Source organism: Myxocyprinus asiaticus, chromosome 27, assembly GCF_019703515.2.
Source record: "Myxocyprinus asiaticus isolate MX2 ecotype Aquarium Trade chromosome 27, UBuf_Myxa_2, whole genome shotgun sequence".
NCBI classification, from domain to species: Eukaryota; Metazoa; Chordata; class Actinopteri; order Cypriniformes; family Catostomidae; genus Myxocyprinus; species Myxocyprinus asiaticus.
The window spans coordinates 38,991,993-38,999,538 of record NC_059370.1 but is presented as its reverse complement, the minus strand read 5'-3'; the positions used below and the strand labels follow the sequence as shown (position 1 = coordinate 38,999,538).

The window sequence follows — 7,546 nt, the reverse complement described above, 5'->3', positions numbered from 1 at the left end:
ACTCTATATAATGAAAGGATTGCAAATATAAAAAGTTTGCTAGATTTAATATGCTAAATAAGGTGGAAACGAGTAATCACAGTCTGTGAAAAGGGTCCATTGTATTGTGTCCTATAAACCTATTTGCATCTAGCCAGATGTGAAAGAGGTGTTTATTCAACAGATTCACAATGTAGTTTTAAAAGGGCATTTGTATTTAAATGTATGTTTCATAATTAGGATGTGAATTCATTTATTGTAATTGACATGTGAGATGATCAGTGGGTCTGAATTTTTACCATTATAATTAAAATATGGATAGAGTTTCTCAGTGAAAGACTGACCAGTAAAAGAGTGGACATGCTTTCTAGACTCCACATCATAAAAGGAGATCAGGCCCTCCTCATAATCCACAAACACCCCCACCTTCAGTGGCTTCAGAGAGAGAAAGACAGGTGGATTTTCAGGCACTACTAAGACATTCAGGGACTCATCATCACCTATATGTCCACTTTTTAACCCACAAGCCAGAATCCATCTTGAGGTCTAAATAAGATCATCCCCTTCTTGTTGATGGATTCTTTGACCACTCCTAACCCCCAGCTAGTCTTTTCCTTCAGCTGAACCTCAAAATAAAATTTCCCAGAGGAGAACCCCTCCTTTCCCAGGACACAGGGATCTCTATCAAATCTCTCTGGGTTGTTTGGAAGATCACGCTCAATGTCTCCATGTGTCAATTGTTTTCCATCATCAGACAGGATGAGATTTGGATGAGCTGTATCAGGATCCAGAGTCACATCCACTGAGATAAAGAACACAGAATATGAATCTTCTTCACCATTCAAATATTTTGACATGTTTATGAATTTAAAGGTGCACTTAGTAATTTTTTTCCACACAGTTTTACACCTAAAGAAATTAATAATACTTTTGAATGTTTAAAATTATATCAGTGTTATCTTTTACACAAATGAAATCAGTGATAATTATGTATAGCTTTGGTCCTTCATAAAACATGTAAATGTAGTCAATGCTTAGTCATGACATTCTCATTCAATAGAGTCAAGTTTACTCTGACTAAAGTGGTGTATAATTTTAGTATGAAAAAAAAACACATGTTAGTTGATCAAATTCAAATGACATTTTCAAAAATGTTTCAACATCATGTATACATGAGAAAGAGCTGTTTTATTCTGCATAAAGTTGGTCCCTCCTCATGTAGCAGCCATGTGTAGATCACTTCAGAAGCCAAACTAATTTCACTTGTCCGTCACTTTTGATAGCAGAATTAATTATTTATGGGTGTCAAATATGCCTGCAAATGGGGTATTTCTACAATAGCATTGGTAACTGTAAAAACATTTGCTTTTGTGTGATGATGCAACCATGTAGACAGGTGTCAGTATAAATGCTGCCTTGGTGCTATCAGAATTATCCTACTTCCCACTTCTGAAGTAGTAATTATGAGTACGTCATTTTCATGTGCTTTGTTGTCGGAAAGAACAGGAAACATGGACGACGCCACGTTCATTCATCCATATTTCTTGAGGGACTTTTATTTTGATACCATAACACATATCACTCAGTTAGCTTGCTGATGATAATGGAATTTTGGTCAAACACAAGCTATTTTCACGGGGTAAAAATGCACAACATGCATCAAATGGTTGCTGATATACATAAATGAATGTGACAGAAACCGCAAGCATTAACAATTAGCTGTATTTAGAAAAATTCATAAAACCTGTCATTCACTACAAAAACCGTACTCTCCTCCACCATGTTGAAAGTTTACGACTCCTCCTATCTCGGAAACTCTGGTATCGAGGGGTCGTTCATGTGCAACTTCCGAGTGGGAAACTTGTATTTATGATAATTCTGATAGCACGTGAAGGCAGCAAAAGACCACTATCATATCGCCCATGATCGAAACAAACTAAAAATTACTTAGTGCACCTTTTTTTTGTGAATGTGAGCGATCAGTGCAGATCACACATTCTATCTGCATATTGCCGTATCCTCCTCAGCTCTGTGGAGACTATTAACAATGAGAGATTAGTTTTCTGTAAATATATCAGTATTTTGGATTGTAGACTGCAGGTTAAAAGGAATAGTTCACACAAAAATGAAAATTCTCTTATCTTTTACTCATCCTCAGGCCATCCCAAATGTGTATGACTTCTTATGCAGAACACAAACAAAGATTTTTAGAAGAATATCTCAGCTTTGTAGGTCCATGCAATGCAAGTGATTAGTGGCCAGAATTTAAAAAAAGCACATAAATGAAGCATAAAAATCTTCGGAATGTTTTCTGATGCGATATGATAGGTGTGAGTGAGAGACAGATCAACATTTAAGTCCTCTTTTACTATAAAACTCCACTTCCACATTTTTCTTCTTTTGGCGATTCACATTCTTCGTGCATATTGCGACTTACTGGTCGGGGCTGGTTAAAGTTGAAGATTTATAATAAAGGGACTTAAGTGATGATATGTTTCTCACCCACATCTATCATGTCGTTTCTGAAGACATGGATTAAACAACTGGAGTTGTATGCATTACTTTTATGCTGCCTTTATATGGTTTTTGGAGCTTCAAAGTTCTGGCCAACATTCACTTGCATTGTATGGACTCACAGAGCTGAGATATTCTTCTAAAAATCTTCATTCGTGCTCTGTAGAAGAAAGTCATACACATCTGGGATGGCATGAGGGTGAGTAAATGATGAGAGAATTTTCATTTTTGGGTGAACTATCCCTTTAAGGATTATACAAGAACAGTCAAATATATAAAAGATTAATATAAGAATTTTATGTACATCACTTATTTTTCTCTCACCAATGAATGTGCTAATGAATGTAGATCTACAGCAAGAGATAGGAGAAACCCTTAGCATGGGAACTTTTATTCTGTCATACAGGATGGTGAGATGGAACAGGGACCCCATGTTACATACTGTGTAAACTTAAGTGTCGCAATTAAAGACTGGTCTATCATAAGACGTATATAGACCCATACTAACGTATTTATACACTTTGTTATGATGCTTACACTGTAAAAGCCATTAAACATTCTGTGTGCACAAGAGAACACTGCAGCCCGCTATCACTTTTCGGCTAGGCTACTGATAACAGCCACATCAAACACTCGTATTCAAAATAACACATTCTATCCCCGTTTCGCCACTTATTAAAACACACATGAATGAAATGGAACCTCCTCAAGAACTGGAGATTTCCTCTGAATTAGGGACATCCCTGACAAAAGCTATTGTGGTGGTGGGTACAAAATTGGCCTAGGCAAATGGTTGGGGCATGTCACACCTGTCCCACCCATAAATGACACCTATGACTTCCGAAGACCCCTGTTAAAGACATCTGCTGTAAAGCATTCTGATTGATCAGAGAGAATGACACTGACCTGTAGGAGGTGCAGATGATCTTCAGTGTGTGAGAGCTGCTCCAGCTCAGTTTCTCTCCTCTTGATCCCAGTGATTTCCTGTCCCAAATCTTTAATGAGCTTCATCACATTTCTCTACTGCTTTCTGCTTCTCCTCCATCATCTTCAGCAGCTCAGCCTGACATCTCTCAACGGGGCACACCAGAGCCGTGCAAAGCTCAACACTCTCTGCTTTCGCTTGCTTTGTGTTTTTCTAATAAATCAGATCAAATGAAAAGATCAAATGAAAGAATAATACTCAGAATCAACAAGTCTAAGTTTTTATTTTTAATTTAGTACCTTTATTTATAAGGGAAATCGAAACATTATAATGCATGTAATTTCTAACTTCAAATGTAAGAGGAAAGTTTGTCAAGATCAACTTTGAATGCTGGCTTGACAAAGCCTTGTCTAAAAGTTAAAATAGTTTTAAAAGGATGGATGGATGGATGGATGGACAGATGAGTGGAAGACTGGTGAAAAGCTGTAGGAGGAGTTAAAGTCCGAAATGTTCATTTCAAGTTACACCGTGTCCAAACGAGATGATTGGAACTGCACCCCTTTTTGCATAGCTCTGGCTATTGTGAAATCTCACTGGTCTAAAATCCTGCACCACATACCAGTTCATTGAAAATCTTCTGATTGGCTGCGACTGTCACATTGTGCATCATTTTCACTTTTAGTGTGGAAAAAATTTTGAGTGCTTGTCACTAAAATTGCATTGTGTTTGGTTCCTAGTTTGTTCAAAAATTTGTCAACTAACATAATTATTTTCTGAACTCACTTTTTTTCAATTATTTGCTGAATGTTTAACACCTTGAATCTTCTTCATTCTGTCCTGGATCATCTGCTGGAAATCTGTCTGTGTCTTTATTAGCTGAGTCTATAGACAAGAGAAAAAAACGAATATTTTATGATAATACAACAGTGTAACACAGTTCAATGGAAAGGAGGCGGAGAGAACCGGCTTGACTATATGAATAATATTTTAATAAATGAACTTAACCAAAAAGACACACACACACACACACACACACACACACACACACACACACACACACACACACACACACACACACACACACACACAGGTGTCGGACAGCTGTCCGTAACTCTCTCTCTGTCGCACTGCCGCCTCCGGTCGGCCTTATCCCTCTTGGGCTTAATCAGCCTTATTTGGGGCCGGGTGTGTGGAATCACGTTAGTTCCTGTCCTCTAATCTGATTAGACAAGTGGCATTCTAAGAGTGCTGAAATTTCTTAAAATGTAACTGAAACATTTCACTGTCCCTATTACTAGGATTGTGTCCCAAATATAAATTACTCAGTATTCAAATCTTGTTCGTGGAGCTGTTGAATTAAAAGCAATATCACAATTGCAACTATGTTTTCAATTCTGAACATCAGAGCAGCTGTGATTATCTGCAGCTTCGTGTCTATTGCTGAATCACAGCCGTGCTGATATTCAGTACATTAGCACAACCGCAAGTGTGATATTGCTGAATTTAGATTTAATTGTTTTTTTAATAAAACAGTTCAACATTTTTAATGTGTAAGTAACACGTGCCTACTTTTCTACACTCTCCTCCTCTATCGGAATAGTGTTGTGAGTCTTGTGGTCTGTGACAGAGCAGATCACACACACACATGTCTGATCATCTCTGCAAAACATATGTAGTCCTCCAGATTCTCTACAGTATCAATGTTTGTGTTTCTTTAAATGCTGGACTCTGTGATGAGGTTCCAGGTGAGTCTCACAGTAAGAGCTCTGACACACCAGACAAGACTTCACGGCTTTCAGCTTTCTGTTATTACAGAAGTCGCAGAGAACTTCACAGAACTTTCTCAGACCAGATTTTTCCTGCAAAAGCTGCACGACCTGCCTAAGTGCTGTGTTGATCTTGAAGTCAGGTCTTTTACTGAATGTTTCTTTACAGTATGGACAGCAGCAGTCCTGACTATTGTCCCAGCACTCTTTCAGGCAGGTTTTACAGAAGTTGTGTCCACATGGAATGGTGACTGGATAAGTGAATACATCTAGACAGATGGAACACTGGAGCTCTTCAGTTAGGGGACCACTGTATGATGTCATGACTAAAACAAGAGAAATTTTTTAGTGGAACACATAAGGAGGTTTTTAACAGAATGTTCAGTTTGCTCTTTTCCATTCAATGAAAGTGAATGGGGACTGAGGCTCTAAAAAGTGAAAAAATAAAATAAAATAATAATAATCATAGAAATCCATAAAACTTGCACAATATTCCAAGTCTTCTGAAGCAATATGATAGCTTTGTGTGAGGAACAAGCCGGAATTTAAGTCTTTATTTTCAGAAATATTCCCCTCTGCTATATCTGTCAAATCTCATTCTCCATTCTCATGTTCGGTTGTGACACATGTGAGAACCAATGATGTCAACGCTGTCCATTTTTTAACCTGAACACAGATTTCAGAGTTTGGAGTTCACACAGTAAAATTTCATGCAGCATAAAAGTAATGGTTAAATCCATATCTTCAGAAGCGATATGATAGGTCTGGGTGAGAAACAGATCAATACTTAACTCCTTTTTTCTATAAAATCTTCTCTCTGCCCGGCAAGTGGTTTTTGTCGCCAAAAACAAATGAAGAAAGTGAAAGTGAAGATTTACAGTCAAATTTGGCTTTAATGTTTATGGTAGAGATTTATTGTGAAATAAATATTTATCTGTTTCACACCCAAACCTATCATATGACTTCTGAAGACATGAATTTAACCACTGGAGTCATATAGAATATTTTATGCTGCCTTTATGTGCTTTTTGGAGCTTCAAAGTTCTGGCCACCATTCAGTTTCATTGTGTGGCCATAAAGAGCTGAGATATTCTTCTAGAAATCTTCATTTGTATTCAGCAGATGAAAGAAAGTCATACAAATCTGGGATGGAATGTGGGTGAGTAAATCATGAGAGAATTTTCATTTTTGGGTGAACTATCCCTTTTGCTTCTGAACTAGATTGCTGATTGGGACGCTCCCATATGAACTGTCTCTGTATAAAGATGTATCTAAAAATTCTTAAAAATGTCTCTTGTGTTTCATGAAAAAAACAACAACAGCATACTTTATGAGGTTGGAATAACATGAGAGTCAGTAAATAATGACAGAATTTTATTTTTAAGCAAACTATTCTGAGGAATGAGGAAAATATTTACATTTCTGTGTTACTGACTTACATGAAGGTATTTCTATAATCTTTTCCATGGTCTTCCTTTGTTTTGGTGCTGTTGGTAAAGATTCTGCCATTGTTCGTCCCGTTCATGAAAAAGTCAGCACACAGCTAATGTAAAAGCAATTTTTTTCTCATGACTTAAAGGTTGCTACTGACAAAATGACAAAACAAACTTTACCTCACAAAGAAATCAAAAGGCAGTTTTAATACAGTTCTGATATTATTTCAGTATTGTAAACAACCAGTAGTTGAATCATGTTTAAATTACTGCCCACCTTAAAATGAACCTGTCTATTAACACTGAAAAACTGTTCATGGAAAATTTTCTTATAATTTAATCACATAGCTGAATATCAACTTTATTCTGACTGCAGTTGTCTAAATAAAATATTCTTTTGTTTCAAAAGATAAACAGTTTAATGCCTTCCAGACTGTTAATTTCACTTTCAAGGTTAAAGTTTTACTTTCACCTAAAGTATTTACAGTGCACACTTTTAGCTCCTCCCTTATCTGAGTTGAATGTCAGGTTTTAGCAGCCTCATATGCTATAAACCCAAATGCTGACATTACTGGAAAAAACAAGCTGTCTTAAGTTTTGCGCTCATAACTCAAATATCTATGTTCCTTGAACTTATATATCTTAAAATTTTTAAGTGTCAATAACTCAAAGGACTGTGTACAAAATTGAGGCTATGAGGAATACCCATAATAACTTGAATAATTTAATTATGTTTCTTTGGTCATAGAGAACTTATGGGCATTTAAATTGTTGTTTTATAGTTGTTATAAAGAATGCATAGTAGTTTTATACATAGTAGTATTATTTATGTTGTTTTGTTGCAAAGAGTTGTTTCGTGTGATGACACCATGGGTGATCTGTGTCCCCTTTGGTCAAGTTGTACCTAGTTAATTTTATTTCAGTTCACC

The 7,546-nt window shown here is 36.6% G+C and overlaps 1 pseudogene; it reads right to left on the bottom strand.

Annotated features, from left to right (window-relative positions):
* Positions 1-228: 228 nt before the first annotated feature.
* LOC127417836 (E3 ubiquitin-protein ligase TRIM39-like) lies at positions 229-6,693 on the bottom strand (annotated as a pseudogene).
* Between the last annotated feature and the right edge of the window lie 853 nt (positions 6,694-7,546).